Below are 23,070 nucleotides of genomic sequence, written 5' to 3'. Positions count from 1 at the left end.
AGTACATTTCTCTCATTATCCTTTATCACCCTTACCTGCTGCACATCTTTACTAGCTCTGTCCCTCTGTCTAGCCAATCGGTACAGGTCCTTTTTTCCCTCCTTAGTGTCCAACCTTTTATACAACTCTTCATATGCCTTATCCTTAGCCTTCACCACCTCTCTCTTTGCCATGCACCTCATCTCCTTATACTCTTGTCTATCTCTCTGACAATCCCACTTCTTCTTCGCCAACCTCTTTCTCTGTATACACTACTGTACTTATTCATTCCACCACCAGGTCTCCTTGTCCTCCTTCCTCTTTCCAGATGTCACACCAAGCACCTTTCTAGCCATTTCTCTTACTAGCTCTGCTGTAGTTACCCAGCTATTCAGTAACTCTTCACTGCCCCCCAGTGCTGTCTTAACTCTTCTCTGAACATCATCTCACAACTAGCCTTTTTCAATTTCCACCATTTGATCCTTGGTGCTGCTCTCACACTCATCCTCCTCTTTTTGATCACCAATGTCATCCTACAAACCACCATCATATGCTGCCTAACTACACTTTCCCCTGCCACCACTTTACAGTCTCCAATCTCCTTCAGTCTGGCCCTTCTACATAAGATATAATCCACCTGTGTACATCTTCCTTCACTCTTGTATGTCACCCTATGCTCCTCCCTCTTGTTAAAATACATATTCATCACAGCCATGTCCATCCTTTTCTCAAAATCAACTACCATCTGACCTTCTGCATTCCTTTGCTTAACACCATATCTACCCATCACTTCCTCATCCCCTCTGTTCCCTTCACCAACATGCCCATTGAAATCTGCTCCAATCACCAGTCTCTCACCCTTGGGTACAGTCATCATCACTTCATCCAACTCACTCCAAAATTTTTCTTTCTCATCCATCATGCACCCAGCGTATGGAGCATATGCACTAACAACATTCATCATTATACCATCAATTGCCAGCTTCATAAACATCACTCTATCTGAAACTCCTTTCACCTCCAAAACAGTCTTAGCATACTGTTCCTTCAGGATAATGCCTACGCCATTTCTTCTCCCATCCACACCATGATAAAACAATTTGAAACCACCTCCGATACACGTAGCCTTGCTCCCCTTCCATCTGGTCTCTTGCACACACAATATACCAACCTTCCTTCAGTCCATCATATCAGCTAGCTGTCTCCCTATACCAGTCATACTGCCAACATTCAAAGTTCCGACCCTCACTACCACAGTCCTAGCCTTTACCTGCCTTCGGGCATGCCTTCCCCCTCTTCTCCTCCTTCGGCCAACAGTAGTCCAATTTCCACCAGCACCCTGTTGGTCAACAGTACTGGTGGCAATTGTTGTTAACCCGGGCCTCAACAGATCCGGTATGTATATTTGTACTGTTGTCTGCATGTATGATTTGGCAAAATTTTACGCCGGATGCCCTTCCTGACACAACCCTCCCCATTTATCCGGGCTTGGGACTGGCACAAAGAAATGCACTGGCTTGTGCATGGTTTCACTTCATAATCTCAAATTACTGAAGTCTCGAATTTCAGTAACCTGAGACCATGAAGGTGAAAACCAGAATGCTGAAAGTGCATAAGAGTGAATTTGAATTGCTCGAATCCGTGCTTATGCATTTCCGGTACATCGCGTGTAGTGTTATGGTGCCTGAGATTGCAGGTGAGTGAGTTTTTGTGTGTTATATGTGTGGGTAAGTGTATGGTGCTGCGGGAGCATTGTCACCTCACAGTAAGACACTGTCCAGTTCGATTCTCAGCTAGAGCGTCTTCTGTGTGGAGACATGCGTGAATGGGCATACCTTCATTGAAGGTTGTACGTCAGGCCTGGTAAGCCAGTACGTAAAAATCAACTGCCAATCATTAGCAGACCGGAGTTCCGCTGTGGTGACCCCTAACCGTGAAAAGCCGAAAGACACAAACAAACAAACAATGTGTGGGTAAGGGCAGGGAGGTGTAAGTGTGAGTGTGAATTTTGAATTTGTTGGTGTTTATGTGTGTGTGATGTGTATTTGTGTGCGAGTGAGTGGAGGATGGCATGGTGTGAGTTTTTTTTTTTTATGCTATGTGCAACCTTGGAGTTGGTGTATATAAGTAGTGGGGTGTGTGGGGGGGTGCAGGGAAGCTTGCCCCCTGCTTATATGTAGTGTAAGGTTGTGTGGTTTGTGTGCTGTGGGTGGAATGGAGTGTGCATGTGTTATGTGGTGTATGGTATAAGTATGATCATGATCATGTGATTCGGGATTGTGGGTTTCGTTGTTGTGAATGGTTCGACTTTATAGTCTCAGGTTAGTAAAATTGGAGATTTCAGTATTTCAAGATTATGAAGTGAAACCATATATATATATATATATATATATATATATATATATATATATATATATATGTATAAAACACTTTTTTACGTACACTTTTTAGGTACAAATGGTTTTTATTTAAAGGAAGCATTATACTGTGTATTTGTATTAGCTTATTATTAATTGCTGTGCTTATTTTAGGCATAGTTCTTTAAGATTTTATTGATTGGTTCATGTGACTTATTCTTAATTGATCTTAATAAGCTTAAATTGCATCTAAAAGGAACTGAAAGGATGAGATGGTTTTATTCTAATGAAGTTCTTGCATATGAGGAAAGTTCTCAATAAACAACATTTTTCTACAAAATATTATTTTTGTCAATTGTGTACTTGGAGACCACCTTTTCCAACATTATCCTATACTTGGTTTATGTTCAGGTAATAAAGTTTTAGCCACCTGCTTTGGTTATAAAGCAAATTAATATTCCAAAACTTCCTGCAAAATTATACCAGAAATATGTATACTGCAATATGGGAAGGACATACCTAAAGTGGCATGTCTGTAAGATATGACTTTGTTCAGAAAGTCTAAGAAATACTTATAACAGGCTCCAACAAGACGAAAATAAAAAAAGGCAGAAAACACAGGAAAATAGCAAATGTGAGAAAGAACATTTTTCCTTAAAACTTATTTTTGCAGGGGGGACAAGCTCCCCTGAACTTATATATATATATATATATATATATATATATATATATATATATATATATATATATATATATATATATATATATACTGACTCCAAGAAGAGTCTGAAAAATATGTAAGTGTGATAATTCGGCCATTCAGTCTCCATGCTTTGGGACTCGCTCTAGTGGGTCCCGACATTTGAAATGGTTACCTTTATAACATTTAAGATGAACACTATAGTTATTCAAAAAGAGTGGTGAATTCTAAAAAAATGTCACTTTGTTTGCACAGATAGTACTTTTTATGGATTTGTTGCTTAAGAAAGCAAGCTATTACCTGAACAATAAAATGGAATAAAAGTAAGAACTGACCAACCCTGTATAGTGGGCTACTTAATTATTATATAAGATTTATTTCTCATTTTCTAGTTTTAAAGACTGCTATTATCCATTTGATAAAGGTGTAAGGAATCAAGGAAGTTAATTTCCTTGAAAATAACTAAACATTTTTAAATGCTAAAAATTTCATTGTATTTAATTTATGAAGCCCTTTATTATGTGTTCTTACTCCTATGAGTTGAACTAGGAACAGTATATTACATGTAAATTATGGGAGATGTGTTAAAATATACCTTATATCCAAGTTAAATATCAAGAAAGCATTTTTTTTCGTTATAGAGACAATGAATGTTAATATTAAGTGAGATAGTATTGTGGCGGTATATGATGGGTCATTTGCTCAGTGTTAGCTTCATATGCAATCCATCAAACTGCTGATATGCAGGGAAAAATAAAAATGTGTGAACAAAGCATGTTTATGCTGCTGTACATAAAGCACCCAGTTCGTAGAAGAGTAACAGACAAAATGATCATTCCTATTGTCTGAACTGTCAGTCACAACTTTACAGTTATGCACTATTAATGTTAAAATGCAAGAATGTAGTCTCATAAAAAGGGAAAGATTTCATATTAAACATGCAGCAGTCTGATTACTTTTTGTGTCTCCATGCAGGATCAGTGTATTGAGTGCTAGCACTGAAAAACACTGAGCAGATCTACAGAGAAAGGAAATGCTTCTTCTGTGTTACATGGCTGGAGTATGTAATTATATATTTGAAAGCTTATGTTGAGCCAGCATGGGGTCGGGGGCAAATGTTAATGCAAAACAGTTGTCTGCATCTACATTAGTGAATAACATCTTCACATTACTAATCTGCAAAAGTCTTCACACTGTACTGAAAGAGCATTAACAGTTTAAACATTACAAGTATGCCTTGCTCTAATCTTAGTTTTGTAAACTGGCTAAGCTGATTCAAAGGAAAATTACAACGATATAACAAAAGCTGCTAACACACATTCTCAGAATTGTGAACTCATACAAATAATAAGGAAAAACTAATGATTATTTGAAACCTTTTATGAAGATGCTTAAATGTCTTGAAAGCTTGAAAGCACATTATTATATCTGGATAATGGAAAGCAATTTTTCTAGAAGAAATTGTTTTCATTTACTCTCCCATAACAGGCATTCTTGTTACTGACAGGAAGACTATTTTGGAACAGCTGAAATTAATAATACATAAGAAAAATATAATATGCATGAAGAGGTAAACATACAGACACAGAGATACAGATGTAAATATAGACCTGTAGATGTAGTTAAGATATACATACAGATAGAGTTACAAATGTAGAGTAGATATAGTTATAGCTACAGAGAGAAAGATAGATAGATAGATAGATAGATAGATAGATAGATAGATAGATAGATAGATAGATAGATAATTGAAAGGGATAAGTTAATGTATCTGGAATTAAGTATTCCTGACACATTAAAACAGATGTCTGACTTCATATGCACTCAGGCAGAAAGTGAGGCAGTTGTTTAGTTGAAAGAGATTCACATTTTGGGGCTCAAGTCAGAAAATTACACACAGATAAAGGCAGTGGGTTTCTTAAAACTAATTTCTCAGGCACTCCTTAAAACTGCAGCATTTTAAAACTGCTAATCAGTTCAATGCTTTTATTGTGAAATAATTTAACCTTACCCTAAAATTCAAAATGTGATAATACATCACCACCCTTAATATATATATATATATATATATATATATATATATATATATATATATATATGTATGTATATATATATATATATATATATATATATATATATATATATATATATATATATATATATATATATATATATATATATATATATAGTTTCACTTCAGAATCTCAAACTACTGAAATATCGAATTTCAGTAGCTCGAGAATGAAGTGTCAAAAATGCACTTGCGAGAAAGTGAAGAATCCCGAATGCAGAAATGTCCAAACTGTGGTTGTGTTGGCGTGTATGTGCCATGGGATTCCCTGTGTTCATGATGTGCAGTGTGGTATGTCGATGTAGCTGGAGATTCAGGTAAGTGATATTTTACTATGATTTTGGCTAGGGATTTTAGTGTGTGTGAGTGTGTTTGGAGTTTTGTGGTGTGGGTTAGGGTAGATAGGTAAGACTGAGAGTGCGAAGTGTTGATAGTGGTGGTATTTGTACTTATGTGATGTGTGTTTGTGCAAGGGGAGTGTATAATGTGTTGTGGTGTTTTTTGTGTGTTTGTGTTTTTAGTGCAACCTCGGAGTTAGTATATATCAGTAGCGGGGGGTGGGGGGTGCAGGGGGGCTTGCCCCCCTACTTATATGTAGGGTCCACACATGTGTGTGTTTTGTTGTGTTTGTGACTGTTTTGTTGGTCTGTAGTATAGGGTGGAAGGTGTATCTGTGCTTCTTTGTGTGTGGAGTGTGTATGTGGGCAGTAGCAATTTTGAATTTCGTGCTTTTGGGGCTTCGGGTTTTTCAGTGTTTACAGTCTTGAGATACTGAATTTCGATATTTCAGTATTTTGGTATTGTAAAGTGAAACCATACACATATTTATATTCTTTACATGACTTGTAAGCACTCCACAGTGATCTTACATGAAGAACACAAAAGTCTTTTAAATTCTGACTAGGGAATGAATTGGGTTGTAAATTAAGAAGATATTTGGCAATGGTTTTGAACTTCATTTTTCAAATGACATTTAACTAAATGAGAAAGCCTCACTCTACTGCATAATCTGCATTTGTGTCTTCTACTGCTCAGCACAACAGTCTTTTTGGATTGAGAGGGAATGAAATCTGAAATAAAAAATATACACTAGAGTTTGTGAATTTGCAAGGACCTCATGAGTGCTGCAAGTGTCACACTAGGAAAAAAAAAACAAGAAATCCAAGGGAAATAGTCAATGTGTGTGTGTGTGTGTGTGTGTGTGTGTGTGTGTGTGTGTGTGTGTGTGTGTGTGTGTGTGTGTGTGTGTATGTGTTTGTGTATGTATGTGTTTGTGTGTGTGTGTATGTGTTTGTGTTTGTGTATGTATGTGTTTGTGTGTGTGTGTGTGTGTGTGTGTGTGTGTGTGTGTGTGTGTGTGTGTGTGTGTGTGTATAGATGCAACAAAATCACAGCTTAGATTGCAATGAACTGCAATATTCTGAGTTAGTAATGATTATAATTAAAAAAGTTCAACTTTTTTTACTATAATCATTATTAACTCTGAATATTGCAAAATTAATATATTAAATATCAAAAAAGCTTCAATCGGAGATGTGACCAAGATGGCTATCTGGGAGTAGTAACTGCTGAAAGCTCTTGTGACTGAAAACTTTTCTCTGACAGAAAATGTAATAAAAAAATTAGACTGGAAATAATTGATAGCTAATTTTATTTGCTAATAGTCAGAGAAATGATTTTTAGCTTCAAGTTCTTCAAAAGCTATAATTTTCCAATCAGAATTTCAACTTCTTGGGTAAGAGAGAAGAGAATTCAGTATGAATCACTCATACCACATCCTACACATTCCAACCCCAAAATCAGGCTGGGAAGACTAAGGGCGGTGGAGTCTCTATCTTCATTAAGGACAGGCACACCTTCAGACTGGTATGTCAGCATGACACACTAGAACTACTCCAGGTGCAACTGGCAGTTGGCAAGACACCCATCCAAGTTATAGCCAGCTATAGACCCCTCTCTATGACTCAGGACACCCACTCCTCGTACCTAGATCAACTCAACTCTATCAAGGTACTGCCTAACACTCTGATCCTTGGTGACTTCAACTACCCCACCGTATACTGGGTGAACTATTCTTGCACTAATGCACTCACTCAATGATTCTTTGACTTCATCAGTTCTAATGCACAAGACCAGCTCGTCTCATACCCCACAAGGGGATATAACATTCTGGACTTGGTTTTCACCAACATGGGCACCCGCTGCACCACTCCCATAGTATGTTTTTCCCTGGTGAGATCAAATCATTGGACTGTCTTGTTCAAAGTTTCTATCCCACCCAACCCCCCTCCCCCAGCCATAATCAAGCTAAAAAACTTTTCAAAAGCTGACGACAACCTCCTAAGGGAGGGTGTCTGTAGCTTCACACCACCGCACCCTCAGAGAATGCAGACAACTATGCTGAACAGTACGCCAATGCACTGTACAACTACATGGACTTAGCCATTCCTTAAAGAACCAAAACCTGCTCCTCAAGGAAACACAAATCTCTATCAACAGGCTTTACAACAAAAGGAAGAAACTGCTGTCCAAGGGTAAAAAGGAATAAATCCCAAATTGGAAAAACTCCCTCCTTAGCCTCAACAAGCAAATTAGATCACTAGTTAAAACTTCCAAAGCCAATTATGAATTGAAACTAGCCTCCAAAACAAAGGGAAACCACAAAGCCTTCTTCAGTTACATTAGGAACCTCCATGGCAAAGCCCATGTTTGTTCCAAATTAGTACTTAGCAGTATCATATATATAAACAGTTAGCAAAAATACAACATATTCATGTGCAGTATTTAACATGTCCCCTAAATCCTACAATTTCTTGGCATTAAGTTTAAGTAATGATTGAATGGAGATATATTCATTAAGTCCTGGAAAATTAAGGGCATTTAGCCTAAATTGCCACAAAAGCTCTTTGTGCTCATGTCTAATTTGCCATTACAAGAAAATTAAGTTTGAAAATATTTTCAATGAGAAAAGGGGTGACATGAGTGTGACAGAAAGCAACATTAATGAGATTTATCAGGTTAAAAAGAAAAACACCTTTAACCCCCAACTATACCTCCTTGTTAGTGTCTTTTAGAAAATGGTTATGGATGACATTTACTTATTAGAAAAGGAGAGGAAAAAACAAAATTATTGTAGTAATTAAACTAAGGAAAAGAGGAGTTTGATTTATGATTTATGGAAGGATAGCTCAATAAGCATCATGAAGCCTGACAAGGGAGGAGGGGTAGTTTTATTTAACTCCATGGATTATTCCAGTGCTTTGCTGAACAGTTTACACAATGTGAATACATACGTACCAATGTCTAAAAATGAAGTCAGTATAGCATACCATTGAACTGACCTTTTATTAGAAGACTATTTTATTAGTGGTAGGATGGATGGGGAGACATACAATTTATTAGAAGACTATTTTATTAGTGGTAGGATGGATGGGGAGACATACAATTTTTTGAAAATCACAAACTCATCATCCCAACCATTTTTGGGATCCCCAAAGTCTGTAAGGATCCCATTTCTCCCCCATTTAGGCAGGTTGTCATGGACCATGGTTTGAAAACCTCCTCACTAGCAATATTAGTGGGCAAGTGGTTTAAATCAATTTACATTACAATTCCACTGCTTGTCAAGGATTCATGGGATTTGTTAGGTCAATTAAAAACAGTTTATGAAAGAGTAATATGGTATTATTAACAACTGATGTTATGGATTTGTTTTCGGTTATCTCGAATGAAGCAGAATTAGAAATGTTTCAAAACAGTTTCAATGGAATATAAAGTTTTGTCCAATGATAAATTAAATTTTATTGTGGAGTTGATCTGACTAGTACATAACAATAATTTTATATTTATCAAAGGGAGTTGTTCAAACAAATAAAACGGGTGGCTATGGGTGCTGCTTGTGCCCCTGTGTATGCTAATTTTGTGCTGTTAGACTGGGAAGGTCATTAATGCTCAACAGTGAATTTTTCAGGTACATTAATCTATACCTTAGGTTCCTGGATAACATATTTATTCTTTGGGAGGGATCTGTAACATTGATTGATGATTTTGTGGTATATTTGAACAACACCACAGAGTTCTTAAAGTTTACCTCACACTTTGACAGGACCAGTATAAACTATTTGGATACCTTAATTACCCTGGCTAATGATGGTTTTAAGTCCAAGATGCTTAGGAAACCTACCTTTATTATGTTTATTAACACGTATCTGCACTTTTCAAGTCACCACCCCTTTTTTTGAAAAAAAAAAATGTTTAGTTAAAGGTCAATGTATTAGGGTGGCAAGGATGATCTCTAGTAAAGGTGATTTTGTTTGTGAGCTGGAACTTGTTTCCAGAATGTTTATTTCTAGGGGTTACCCAAAAGAACTAGTTCACAATATTGTGGAAGAGGTTTTATTAGAATGGGGAAGAAAATTCAACCCCCTATTAGGTGAGGGGCTTTCAAATAAGGACAAGGTACGATATCCAGGTCTAGATTCTCCCTTGAATAAGTTTGAAAGTGCTATGGTTTTAGAGTAAAACAATTGCAGTAAAGCTGTCAAACATATAATGAATATAACTGAAACATTTTACGGCAGAACCGAACATTTCCAATCTGATGAGAAGGAAACCTTTATTTATATATAAAACTGCACATAATGTCAAAAATATGGTTAAGACAAACCAGAATTTCTATAGGCAGTTTGGACAGATGTCAAAGTGTGGGTTTTGCAATCAATGTTCATATGTTCTTGAGGTAGAAACTTTGAGTCTTGAAAATGGTGCAGGGTACATTTTTAAGAAGGAAACTGTCAAACCAAGGGAGTTGTGTATTTAGCAAAATGCTTGACCTGCCCTGCATTTTATGTGGGGAAAACAGAAAGAAGTTTGTGTAAAAGAATGTGTGAGCACAATTATGATACAAGGAATGAGAACAACAACAATGCACAGTACAAACACTCCATAAGTTGTATTAAGTTGATAGATTTCACTTTGGGATTCTTGAAAAAGTATACTCAGATGTCAGGGGAGGGAAATGGCAAATTAGACTTCAGCACAAAGAGTTTTTGTGGCAAATTAAGCTATACCAACAATATCTATTTCCCTGGCGATGGAATCAAGGTGTCTGAAATCAATTCATCAATTTGGTGCATATAAATACTTTTATATAGTTTTTGTTAAAGCCAGGATAGATATTGTTGGTATAGCTTATATTGTTGGACTGTTTGCCTTTCATTTGAGTTTATTTGTGGCAAATTAGGCTGAATGCCCTTAATTTTCCAGGACTTAATGAATATCTTTCCATTCAACCATTACTTAAACTTGATGCTATGAAATTGTAAGATTTAGGATACATGTTAAATACTGGACTCAAATATGTTGTTTTTTGCAAACTTTATTTTAATAAATATATCCATATTTATTTAACACTATTTTTTTAGGTATAAGTGATTTTTATTTAAAGGAAAAGTTATAATGTGTATTTGTATTAACTTATTTATTGCTGTGCTTATTTTAGGCATAGTTCTTTACAATATTATTGACTGATTCATGTGACTTATTATTCGCAATTGTTCTTAATAAGGTAAAATTGTATTTAAAAGGAACTGAAAGGATGAAGTGGTTTTATTCTGATGAAGTCCTTGCACAGGACAAAAGCACTCAATAAACTTTTTTCTACAAAATACCTTTCTTGTCAATGTATACCTGGAGACCACCTTTTCCAGTGTTATCCTGTACATGATATGAATTTGCTTTATTATAATTCAGACTTGCTGTCAAGGTGAATATCTTGCTATCCATGTCTTGAACACATAATAATGAGGTTATGATAAGAGACCCAGTCATAACCATCTATATAAGGCACTCTGAAAGAAAGGCTGGGATATATTTATGCTGATCTGTTCTTCCAGGTAAAATTGATTTTGACTATTATATATTTTGAAATTCAATAAGGATGGGTTTTGCCTAATCAACGGAAATGTTACTTAAAAGTATAAAATACATACTAGGTCTACATCCATTTCTGTGAAAATGAAAAATGTCACTGTCTTTGTGTCTTGTACATACTTGGATTTTAGAATTGCAAAATGGCAAATTGCAATTGTCTGACTCTTTTAACTATATTTATCATTGTCACATTACAGACAGTTTGTAACCAAGCCAGCCTCTTCTTTGGGCATATGTCTAAAGTAATGATAAGAAGGGGCCCACTGAGGTTTGAATTTCAGGGTATTTATGATAGACCTTGGCTGTGGCCTATTTATCCTTTATCTTCCATTTTCTTAACTGATTATGATCCTGAGGAGAACTTATCTCAGGTTACCTCAGATTTATTAAATTTAACTATGGTGGTTAGTAAAAAAGTAGTTACTAGATCTTAGAAAAAAAAAGGATCGTCTATACTTCTGAAATTAAATACTGAATAAAAAATCATGAAGACTTAGAATATTGGATAAAGCATGCATCAGTCACAGTAAAGATGTTGAACAAATGGCATGTATGGTAAAATACCTTTCCTTAGTTACAACGTACTTTGCAATTTATTTGGCAGCATAATGGAATAACATTATTAAAATGAATAAAATCCATACTTTCCTCAACCATGTATGTCTTTAAAACTCTTTTATGGGGCTGTATATCAGTTGCTCTTAGATTTAACTTTTCTAACTCTTTCGAGTTTCTCATACTGTGATGGTAAAGGTCCCCATTCCTATGTCAAGGTATGATTAAAGTTCATGAAATTAGTATTGTTTCAGTCTTTGATGTTAGCTAAAAAAGTATGTAAATACAATTTGCATAAAGCTTTACAAATGGCAAATTCTGTCACACAGTACAGGGTTCATGAGCTAGTGTTTACAGATAGGGAGCCTTTAAATCAATAATCTCTGCCTTTATTAGCAATACTATACAGCAGCATATGCTAAATAAAAGGGTATGTCTCCTGAAGAATTTATTGACCAAATGTCTTCATCAGTATTATTATGGCATAGAAACAACACATATGCTTTATAAGACTAATCTCACATGCTGAATATTCTGAACTCACTTTGATCTAACATTAGCATACAAAAGACCTATGATGTGATCTGACCTATTATATACTGGATTGTAGTTTACTAACCATCACTAAAATTAACTCAGACCTTCACAATGGTTTTTATTTTTGTAATTACCCATCCATTCTGTCAAGTTTATATTTTTGCAACCAAGATTTGATTATTATTATCATTGCAATGCTTCATATTGTTATGGCTGTATAATGTGCTTGTGATCATGTGTCTATAAATGTCATATAGCTGCACAACATGACTGCAGACCTGTCTTTACAGACTACATAGCCACTCTCTCACTCGCTCGCTCACAATCTCTCTCTGTATATATATATGTGTGCGTGTGTGTGTGTGTGTGTGTGTGTGTATGTATTTCAAACACACAGACACACATGCATGTATACACACACACACACACACACACACACACACACACACACACACACACACACACACACACACACACACAAATATGCTCACACAGCATCCTGTGTCTATTCTAATACATAATTACAAATTTAGGTTGCATATTGCATTAACTGTCTCTTGGATTTACATTATAAAGGCCTCATTTCATAAAAAGTAGGTATTTTAAACTCATACATGTGTCTGTATCTAAGCAATGCATAAAACATCTTGTAAATACAGTCTGTATTACGCTATACATTTGGGAAATTTCTTAACACAGACAAGACCTTGGACATCTGAGCTAGTGTTTCTACACAGAAAGCCTTTGAATCTGCAATCTGTGCCTTTATCAGGAATATATTTGAATAATTCATGCCAGATCAAAATTTATGTCTCTTGAAGTTATTTTGGACATAATATTGATGAACACAAGACCTCTGATACTACCTGCCTCTACAGAGTGACTTGGTTTGTTGAATATTACTCAAATTAAGTAAAGTCAGACCTGCAGAATACTTTTTTTATTTTTTTTTTGTAATTACATATACGTGCTATCAATTTTCTATTTTAACCTAGTTTTTTAATTATCGTCCAGATGTTTCTTGCTGTTGTACACCTATACCATAGCCATTACCATGTGTCTACATGGGTCACATAGCTGGGAAGTACCAGTACTTCACAGATTACAGTCATGATGTGTTCAGGACTGTTACATTATTTATTTATTTATGTATGTATGTATGTATGTATGTATGTATGTATGTACATTTATTGACTACAGTATTGAACAGATCCAATGTAGACCACTTTCAGCACAAAAAAGCATATACAATGGCACAGCTGTGTGAAAACCAGCTGTAGTACAAAAATAATAATGATAATTAAGGTGGAATGAGCAACATACAATAAAAGAGATTCCCAAAATGTAAATATATACATTAAGCAGTCAATATGGGTCAAATATGCTCTATAAGAAATGGGGTACACTGAATTTTCAGATACCTTCATATTTAAAAGATTTATGCCTCTTGTAAATCTGTGGCAGTCTATTGTCATATGCTGAGCATACTGATTATAGGTCAAAATAAGATATAGAACTTTATCTGTAAATCAAGCACTTTGAAGACCTATTGTTAGCATGAACTAAAAAGTAATCACTCTGATGATTACTTCTGAAAATATTAGAAAAATTAAATACAATACTGATTTGACTGTCAGGCTCCCATTAATAGTATAACATAAAGATAAACATTAATTTTATTTGGAATATGGTAGTAGCATTTTTGACAAAGATTAACTGATGCAGTACCAATCCAGTATAAGACATATATGAAAGCATAAAAAGGCTGAAGTTATGTTTATGAAGGAAACTAACCTATAAACTGCTTTCAATACTGTATACCTTCCAAAGGTGCAGCTATGCTGGGTCTGATTTTATAAGCAAAATATAAAATATGGCATTATCTAGTGCTAATTACATTGCATCTTACTTCATGCAGTGGATATTCCTTGACATGCCAACCATATCTACAGGGGAATTTGAAACTCACAGGGTTTTAGTGGAGAGTGTACATAGTGAAAACATGGAGTGAACATGGTGTCACATCTCACGTGAGGTAGCAGGCATGTCTTGAAGTACAACACTGAACTTGAAGTAGCTCAAGTCCTTAAATGTGAATGCTGCACAATCAAAATAAGGAGAGAATATATATGGCCAAATATAATAATGGGTGATTGTATTACAGGAAAGATGTAGGAGCACCCCAAAAGGGATAGGAGTCATTAGAAAGAGTAGCAGTAGAACACAGAAACTGGTCAAGGAAAAAGTCTGACAAAGAAAAAAATATGTAATCACAAAAACAGCAATGCAAAATGGTAGGATGACTGGAATTAGACTTATGGTCAGGCATATTCAAGAGTGGGCTTTCCACACCTGAAATGTTGTTGGTGGAATTTTCGGACAGGAAGGCATTATAAGAAATTCTGTGGAGGGATTATGCTAAGATGGGATTTATAATAAATTATATAATTCTTCAGTATCCGTCTTTTTGACATTTTGTATATACATTTACTGTTAACATTTTGCTCAGTTATCCAGCCAAATTGTACTAACTTTGTGAATTGATGTGTGCCTTATATGGGTGCTAAAGATTTTTTGCTTACTCTAAAAATGATTTGCTAAAATGCATCCTAGGTACAGAGCTGAGAAAAAGATACAAAGGAAGTGTCGACAAAAACACTTTTTTTGTTTTCCTGTTATATAAAACAAACAAAATGCAATTCATTCACCCTCTGCTGAAAATTTGTTGTACTTCCATTAATCTATTTCTTTATTTTTTTTTACTGTCTTAGATTTGTTTTATTTAAAATTGGAAAGAGTTACTAATGGATTCAGCAATACACATAGTGCAATTGTGCTGGGGGTACCAAGGGTATGACTACACTAAGATACAGCCCACAACTGATTATCAATTGGCCCAAGTCATGACTAACTAGAAAACCTTCCCACATAACTGGTAGGCCCATTGGAAAGAGACTCTCATAGTTGTGTTTGGAAAGGATGAAATAAAATAATGCTCAGTAGGAGGCAGGTCATACACAAAGACCTTCACAAGCTTTGACTCTTAAAAGTAACATATGCAAACCACAAAGGCCTCTTACAGTTACCTATGAAACAAGTGCTTTCATGAGCCTCACAAACATACAACACAGGCAGTACCCACCATGAAATATACATCTAAGATCCACACTGACTCACTTCACAAGCCCATAAGGCAAACAAATCTAATATTCTAGTCATAGGTGACTCCATACTGCGACACAGCTATGAATCACTTATCATGCTGCACAAGAAGAGAGTCCTGGTCAACTGCCTATCAGGTATCAGGAATCAACACATTACACAAGCATTTGATCCTTCATCACAAGTGCACGCCAGCACAGTCATAGTACATATGGATATAAATAACATGAGAAATATCTCCCTGGACTGTATAACAAGACACATAATGAAGCTCTTAGAATATGTGTCTGAGGTTGGAATGAACCTAGCCTTGAGCACCATTCTACTATCAGAAGAATGATGCCACAATAAAAAAGGACTATTGTTTTCAATAACTGATTTAGTATTTGGTGTCATTCAAAGGAGGTAAAGTATATATCAACCGAGGAGGAGGTGGTAGGCTGTCCTTACTGCTTTGTCAGGTATGGTCTGCACCTCTGCCCCCAAGACAATTGTATATTTGCTAAATCTTTGCCCATCCTATACATCATTTTTAGGCAATGTCAGTAGTCTAAAGCTTCCAGCATAACAAAACAGAATCCAGATGACATTAAGCTATTGCTGTTCAATACCAGTAACTTTACCAAAAAAACTCCACTCCCTTTAAGCACTCCTTACACTGAAAAAGACTGATATATGCATCATCACAGAAACCTGGCTCACAACTGATGAAAACACTTCATCAGCACAGGGTTTCAATGCCTATCACATGTTCAGGCCCATTGCATTAGATGAAGGCACTAAAAGCAGTGGTGTCTCGATATTCTTAAAAGGATCACCTCTATACTTGTTAGGTAAGGACCTGGAACTCCTCCCCATCCAACTTATAAATTAAGATAACCACTTTTCATATCATAGGTAAGTATAAGACCCCTCTATATCCCTCTCAGCTCATGCCCCCTACCTAACTAGTACAGAGTCCCTATGTATTAAGCCAAACACCATTTTCCTAGCAGGCTTTGGCTATCCTCTGTTAACTGGAAGACCTATACATCCTCAAACATGTATGCCTAGAAATTTCTGGACTTCATCAATACAAAATCTCTGGACCATTTAATCTGTACCTCAACCAGGAGTGGCATAATTCAGGATTTGATCCTTACCAATATAGGGCAGCTTTCCTCCTCACCAATTGTAATTTCTTCCTTAATCAAATCAGCCCACAAATCAGTCATATTCACCATAAGACTAAAGCCAAAAGCAACTTCCACTAACTTGATGTTCAGAGATTGTGCTAAGGTGAATCCATTCAACTGAGTGATGAACTGGATAAATTCAAAATCCCTCACTATCTTGACTACATCACTAGTTATGTGGAAACCTTTATTGGAAAATTCTGTGCACATCCAAATAACTGCATAACCTCATCTGTCCCCCAGAGAAATAAAGAGAATGCCAGATTCATAAATAAACCCCTGTGGTGGAACCCTAATATGAAAAAGACTCAATAATAAAAGAAAAAAAATATTGCATGCCAAAATAAATGTAATTCATAAGGTGCCAGAAACACATTTGCTAATATAAACAAGGAACTTTGAACCTTGATGAAATTAATCAAAGACAAATATTAGTAACAATAGCCACCCAGGCAAAGGATAACCATAAAGTCTTATTTAACTTTTTTAGAAACCTCACAGCAATGCCCAGCTCAGTGCAGAGCAAATAAAAAAATGATACCACATACTCAGATGCAGAGGACATTGCCAATCTAATAGCAGACAAATCTAGCTCAAATTTGTGACCCTCCCACTTCCCTCTAATATTCTCAGTTCACGTACTCACATCTATACCTCCTGCACACACTCAAATCTCCAAAGAACAACTCCTCAAGGCACTATCTAAGACCAAGAGTACTGCTACTGTAGGGATGGACAATATATCAAGCTGCCTACTGTTTAGCCTGAAACATAACTTTTCAGACCTATTCAATATCAATTTCAAACCCAGCTACATGCCAAAAGAATGGAGGACAGGAACAGTCATTCCTTTAAAGAACAACAGAGCTTCAACTGACCTGGGCAATAATAGACACATACGCCTGACCAGCCTTGTATGTAAGGTTATGGAAAGGATCATTATAGATTTAATAAATAAGGATATAAGTTCCCTACAGACTCTCAACCCAAGATATATCAGATTCCTTAAAGACAGATTCTGCCTACTTAACATGGTTGACTTCTTCAGGAAAGTTACTGTAGCAATGGAAGAGGGCAAATAAGTACATACTGCATATCTCGATCTTGCAAAAGCATTTCACACCATTCCACACTTATGTAGATAAGTTTTCTGAACTAAATGTAAATCCTACATAACTCACTGGATTGCAAACTGGCTTATAAATAGAAACCAGTAAATCGAACACCTGTATTCCTCCAAATGTCCTGTCATTAGCAATGTACCCCAGGGTTCAGTCCTTCTGCCATTCCTCTTTAGAATTTACTTCTTGGAGCTCAAAGCTAATTTTAAGAGTTTGTGGCTGATAAGGTATTAATATAATTGCAAACTTGGTGTTATCATAAACTCCCCATTGTACTCCATGATCCTCCAAGAGGGCCTGTCTCAAACAGCTGATGTCAAACACATGAACGTAAACTTAATGTCAATAAGTGTATAATCCTATCCTTCAGGAAGCATGAGTCCCATTTTACCTATTATGCTGACAGCACACCCCAGAAAATTGACTTGATAGTCAGGGAACTAGGAACCTACATTATTAAGGAACTATCCTTTGATTATTGTGTAGCCATGATTGTAAGAAAGTCTTTTTTCATTGCACAGCATATATCTAAAAGTATGGCATCCATCTCCAGGGATGTAATAATTTTGCTATACTAAGCATGCATTAGGCCAATCCATCCATCCATCCATCCATCCATCCATCCATCCATCCATCCATCCATCCATCCTCAGTATAATTACCATTTCAGTATGGACATTCCCAAGCAGTTGTTAAAACTAGAACAGCCACAATGCTTCCTCACTTAGGAAATCAACTGCCTAAATCATAAAAACTATGCAGATGGTTTGAAAGTCTTATCCCTCTGCTTGGTATCATGCAGGCTACTGAGAGGTAACCTCTGCCTCAACTACAGAGTCTCAACAAACCATAAATGTAAAATGTATTACATACTTGCAGGTTCAGTGGTTGTTATAAACACCTGCTCAAGGGATCTCAATCTATTGTGTAACATAAATAGAACATGTTGCAGGGATAGGCATGTATCATTGAGTTCTATGGAACTGTCTTCTATTCCACATAAAAGAAGAATACTTCTCTTACTCTATTCAAATATAATTTGGATGAATGGATGGGTAACTGCAAGTTCACCCTGGTTTAGCACACTTGTCCCTCATAGATAGGGGCAACATATAAATCTCCCAGCTTATCATTGTTCTGCCCATCTCTGGGTTCTTTGTACACAAAACATAAGGGATAAAATGACCATGAAAATTTAAGACTAGGTTTCTTAAGATTCTAATAGAACATTAGCCAAGAAAGCACCTATGAACCTTTGTTTGTGCCTAAGCTTGTAGACATGCTCTTTGTAGCAATCCTATGAGAAAGCTTGTATGACATATTAAAGTGCCTATGGCAATGTTTATATTTATCTTTTAACCTTTAGAATGGGTAGAAACTGATGTATATGAATGCAGGAAATTAGCGTACAGCAAACAGAGGAACAGATAAAGGTAAGAATGGGCTTGTAGAGGGAAAGGAAAGAACACCTTTTCAGGGGCAGGGACATGCTGTAAGAGTAAAACAAGGAATGGAGCGCAGGAAAGATTTGCTAGCGAGGGTACACAAAAAACATAAAACAGAGACAAAGAAGACTGACAGGGATGTTGCTTACATGTGGTGCAAGAGGGGGATGACAGTAGAACTACAGATATATAGCCAAGGCAGGATAGTGGTGATATGGGGTTAGACAGCAGTTTGTTGAGCAAAAAGAAACACAAGGAAGGGGAACACGAGGATATGGGATGATGTTGGTATAAGCCTCCTTTTTCTTAATTGCTTGAGCAAGACCTATGGAGTGTCAACACCCTGACCACGATCCACACTGGGCCCTGGGTGAAATAGTGAAAGCAATACCCGCTAGCAGTCTGACTCACTAAGTCATCAACCTCTCCAGGTTGCCAATGTAGATTTCCAGACACTATTCAATCAGCTCCCCCATGCCGTCCACCAACTCTATGTGTTCAACAAACTGCACTCTCTCATCTCTATCAGTACCACCCATAGAGAACAAAGGCACTCTCTTACAGTGACAGACTATTATAGGCCACAGTAAGGGCCACTGCCAGCCCTCCACTGCAGCTGATAAGAATGCTGGCTGGAGCTCTAAGGAGTGGCTGCAGGAGAAGACTAGTACCAGTGGGTCAGTGGTCTAGACCATGCCGTTGCACAGCCATGAAGGATACTGATGAAAATGGAAACATAAATGGAGAGAAGTAAAATAACAACCCCTCAAAATATCTATCAACCTATATGTGTGTGTGTGTGTGTGTGTGTGTGTGTGTGTATATGTATATATATATATATATATATATATATATATATATATATATACACACACACACACACACACACACACACACACACACACACACACACACACACACACACACACACACACACATACACACACACACCTATCTGTCTATCTATAAACTATCGGATAGTGGCAAAGAGAGGGAGAGAGAAAAATTCATATGAATTATGTGCCATATGACCTATCAGAAGATTATAGACATGTACATCTAGGCAAGATCAGATTCATGTTCTTTGCATCTTTTTTAATAATATATGAACAATTCATTCTACCTGCCATGTATAAAACAGACAAAAATAAACACTTACACATGTGTAGAGGTGTAGGCTCTGGAAATGTGACACATAACTGGCAACTATATAATGAATACTAAAAAATATGTAATGAAACATCCATATCAATCCCCTTTGCCAGGAAAGCCGTTCCATTTGCCTTCAGTAAAAAGCAACTATTCCCAATATAGCCTCCTGAGCAACAGAGTAATGATAAAAACATATAAAATCTTAACTGATAAGCCCAATATTGCTATATGCATGTATGTATGTATATGTTTATATATATATTTGTTTACTGTGAAAGTCCCACTGGGTCAAAAGGACCCATTTTCTGTGGAGGCCTAGGGAGAAAAGCTCTAGATACACTAACTTGCATAACTATACAAGAGTAAATATTCATACAAATGAAAATAAAACAATACAAGACATAGCAGGTTATAGGAAAGCAGTTTACAATGAACATTATGCAAAGTCATTAGGATATAATGTACAAGAAAGGAGAAAAGAAAGAATTAGAGTTGATAGAAAAGGAATATGGTGAATGTGAAGAGAGAAGAGATAAGTTAATAAAGTCAGTACAGGAAAGTAGTGATAAGAAGGGGAATAGTAAAGTCCAATAGAAGCAGAGGGATTAAGATATATGGTAAATATTAAAGATGTGAATGACATGTTGTCAGAAAAATATGTATTAATGTGTGTGCTTAATGCTAATTAGAAACTAAATGAGTTAACACGTTTTTCGTTCTATTTTATATGCACTATTTTATATACAGCTTAGTTTTATATGAGACTAAAAGATGCTTTTGAAACTGCAGTGTGCTTTCTGAAACTTGCAAGATGCCCTCTGACCTAGTAATTGCTAGCACAGCAATATTCATGTTTATGCCTTTTGGAAATGTACTTGAGAAGCAGGTGATTATCTGCTAGGTCAGGAAGCAAAGAATGAACAATGCTATATTCTGTAATGTAATGATTTTAAACAATTAGCTCTGTTCGAAGTATGAGAACATGCACAGCTGCAGAAGTTAGAGCTAACATAGACAAAGGACTGTTGGAGAAATGAACTGCAATCTATACCTGCTTTGTGCTCGAATTAGCCATAGTACCTTGAATGGTAACATTGCATATATCTAACCGGTGGTAGCCAAGGCCACGTTGTTTTTCTTAGGAAGTTTCTCACAAAAATTGATAGTACAAGCAGAATATTGTAAAAACAATCACTACGAAATGATGATGACAAACTCTGTATTACCACGTTTTTGTCTCCTTGCTGCAAGATTAAAGTGCCTTAACCTGAACCTACCGTGTATTGATCATTTTTAAAGTATATTTTTCCTTTGACAGTTTGGTCCTTCAGACCGGAAATATATCTCTCACTCTAGGCTCAGGTCAGAATTGGGCCCAGTGGCATGTACCTGTATGGAGAAGTGGCCACATCGGCTCTTCTGCTTTGAAAGACCTCCGACTGAATTGTCGTTCAAAAGAGGCCAGCCACTGTTTCTGATCTGGGATTGGAGGACGAGTCAACGTTCCGGTGGATCAACACACGGAGGGTCAGGTAAGGAGGAATTTACCTTTTTTCTGTTTTAGATCAGGGACTTGTTACAGTATTATTGTTTTGTCAGGGAGATTTGCATGTGCAGATCAGGGACAAAAAGATTGATGTCTTGTCATAGATCAGGGAAACAGAATAGGTAGGCAGTTATTCTAGACAAACTGTGAAAAGGTGTAAAATCGTGGTACCACATGATAAAAAGGGTTACGTAACAATTTCTAACTTAGCTAAGGCAACATGAGAAATCAGTGCATGAAAAGTTCCCGAGACCCGCACTTAACCGAAGACGCAAAATATATGCAATTACAGCGTGCCGATAATGTTAGGTATTATACAAAGTGGGTTGATAAATACAAATTTGACGGTAATTTAGATAAACCTTCACTTATTAAAATTGTTAGACAACTTAAAACAGATGCGAAAGGTCAGCTAAAAAAGCAATGACAATTAGGAGTCCCTCAGGCACACAGGTGGCTTGAGGAAGCAAACCGCAGGGAACAAAAGATTAAAAATTCAAAAGCAATGTTCTTAGATAAAGAAGACAATAACTTGGTAATAGGAATGGCCCCTCCGCCCCCTCCGCTTCCCTTACCAGAATATGAAACGAGTGGACAAGCTGATCCACCTCCGCTATACCCAGCTGTTCCTGCAAAACCAAAACCATTTGTCAGAAATCCTATCGAGACCAGGTCTCGAACACGCAACTTAAGAGGGGATATTGAATTGTATGAAATGAATAAAAATTCACAAGCTATGAGTGAAGAAGAGATATGTCCACTCATAGAAGTACCAAATCTGCAGGCAGGACAGGCAGGACAGGACCCAGCTCTTCTAGTATATAGACCGTGGACACTGGAAGACATCCGGAAAGCCACAGAGGGTATTCCCCATCCAAAAGTTAATTTTATAAAATTCTTAGAAGACTTACAGGGCATGAGGTTAAGTTACCATTTGAATGGAGAGGAAGTAGAGAAAGTAGTTAGACAAATCGTAGGTCCAGATTGGCACATGATCAGTGGCAACTGGAATCCTCATGACGCAGAGCTTAGACCACTCCCACATAGTAACACAGAACTGGACAACAGAGTGAAAGGTCTGACAGACAGAATCTCTGAGAAATGGAAGCCTAGGGCTGGTTGGACTTGCATTAATCAATGCATACAACAAGAAGGTGAAACTGTTGATAGATATTATGCCAGATTATTAGAATGTTTTAATAACCATTGTGGAATGCAGGTACCTGAAGATCAAACACATGATTCCCCATATGAGCAACAGTTAAAGAATGCATTTTTAAAAGGCAGTATTGCACCCATAAGCAGCTTTATTACAAAGCACATGGTAGATCATCATACA

This window comes from Protopterus annectens, chromosome 6.part0, assembly GCF_019279795.1.
Source record: "Protopterus annectens isolate FY-2018-M chromosome 6.part0, PAN1.0, whole genome shotgun sequence".
Lineage (NCBI taxonomy): Eukaryota > Metazoa > Chordata > Ceratodontiformes > Protopteridae > Protopterus > Protopterus annectens.
This window is presented reverse-complemented; position numbering follows the sequence as displayed.